This window comes from Echinops telfairi, unplaced genomic scaffold, assembly GCF_000313985.2.
Source record: "Echinops telfairi isolate 266 unplaced genomic scaffold, ASM31398v2 ScPeMD7_2;HRSCAF=8, whole genome shotgun sequence".
NCBI lineage: Eukaryota > Metazoa > Chordata > Mammalia > Afrosoricida > Tenrecidae > Echinops > Echinops telfairi.
The window spans coordinates 3976488-3978463 of NW_022103898.1; the positions used below are offsets into that span (position 1 = coordinate 3976488).

Genomic DNA, 1976 nt, shown 5'->3' on the forward strand with positions numbered 1-1976 from the left:
TGGATGGTGAGCCCAGAATGGAGGAGGCCTTGCTCACCCACCCACCCAACACACACACACACACACACACACACACACACACACACACACACACACACGGAGAAGCTCAGGCAGGGCGACTTCATGGAGCTTGCTGAGGGTGGGGTGGGCTGAGTCCTCTCCGGTCCTCAAAACCCAAACCCCAAACCGGAACTCACTGCCATCGTGGCCACTCTGACTCACAGCGACCCTATAGGACAGGGTAGAACTGCCCTGTGGGTTTCTAAGAGTGTTAACTCTTTACGGGAGCAGAAAACCTCATCTTTCCCCACAAAGAACGGTTTGTGGTTTTTGAACTGCTGACCTTGAGTTTAACGGCCTAACATGTAACCCACTACGCCAGCAGGACTCCTTACTCAGGCTACAGGGCACCTGACATTTGGAGTGTCATTCATTGCTTAACAGAGGAGTCCTCCCCACCCACCCCCCACACATACAGAGGGAGCCAGTCAGGGAGGACACAAAGGCAGAGATGAGGGAGGGGAGGTGGGTGGTACCTCCGGGCAGGAAGCACTGGGGTTCTGAGCCCCGCCTCAACACAGCTGCCTGCCCCTACTTGCAGCTTCCAAAGACATTCCACATCCTCATTCCCAGAGCCTCCAGGCAGCCTGGGGGAGGGAGCAGCGGAGCTGGAAGCTTGGAGGCTCTCTACCCCTGGAACTTGGAGATCAGGTCTGGCTTGCCCAGGGTGGGGCTGAGACTCACACCCCCTCCTTCCTAAAGGCCAGGAGGAGGAGGGGTGAGGGTGGGTGCTGAGCTCCGAGGGAGGTTGAGTCACCGGTGGAGGCCAGCAGGGGAAGGTTGTATAGGTAGCCACCTGCGTCGGGCGCTGCTATGAAAGCCTCGTGGCACAAGGCAGGGCAGGCTTCCATCAGGAGCCAGAACAAGCAGGACTGGGCCCGGTGGCTGTCAGCTGTCAGGTCAAGGGCAGGGGGTGCTTGCAGCCCTCACCTGCTGGTCTGGGCACTCTCGGCCTCCCTGCCCAAAGAGACTTCACGGTAACGAATGGAGGGAGGGTCTCCTTTAAAAGGGTCTCAATCGGTTATGAAGCAAAATTTGGGGGTGGTGGCACCGAAGAGAAGCCTGTCAACTTGCACCCAGTGTGCACACAGCCAGGACACCTGCACAGAGCAGCTCCTCTCCCACCCTCCGTAACGCAGTGGACAACATGCCCCACGTCTCCGGTGACAGACTGACTGCCATCCAGAGACCCTGTCATTGACTTGATGGCAATGAGGGTGGACTGGGTAGCACTGCCCATGTGGGCCGCTGAAAGACGGTCACTCTTTACAGGAGTAGACAGCTTCCTCTTTCTCCTGTGGAGCGGCTGGTAGTTGCGAGCTGCCGACCTTGTGATTAGCTGCCCATCAAGTAACCATGACACCATGGCTCCTTTGGTGGGGAGGGTTTATTACTTGTTTAACTGGTGTGCTGGGCAGTGTGGGGTTCCTGGGGGCGGGTATGGGGAAGTCCAGGGCTCTGTGGCACTCCCGTGGAGGTGGGTGGGCAGTGGACATGGAAATGAGTAAAGATGATTGCAGAAGTTGGCTTGGCTTGCACATGTGTGTGTGGTGTGGGGCAGTGGGGGGCTTGGTAAACCCAAAGCCTACTTGGGGGAGAAGGGGATGGGCAGGGCTGCCTCACTACTGGGCAAAGCCTGGAACCAAGCTCCTTTGGGCTTCAGGTCTGGCTATCTGACCCCTTGGCACCCGCCCTGGTGACTTCAGTCCCCACCCCACCCCACCCACACCCAGAGAGGTTTACAAGTTCTGCTGTGCCCTTGGGGCCCTCAGCACAGAATGGGTCCCCTCTTCACGGGCTGGCACAACTCAAAGGTCTTTTGGGTGGGGGCTCCCACAGCTGACACCCCGTAGGCCTTGGGCTTCTGAAACACCCCCTCACCCAACCTGCCCCAGGGCACACTGGGCTCTGGAGAG

General features: G+C 58.6%; 1 protein-coding gene across 1 annotated transcript in view; it reads left to right on the forward strand.

The window, feature by feature from the left end:
* Window positions 1-669: 669 nt before the first annotated feature.
* The window catches only part of CERK (ceramide kinase), a 40079-nt gene continuing 38772 nt past the window's right edge, over window positions 670-1976 (forward strand). The window contains exon 1 of the mRNA XM_030886154.2: window positions 670-711. The gene's annotated coding sequence lies outside the window, so the exon portion shown is untranslated. The remainder of the gene's footprint in view (window positions 712-1976) is intronic.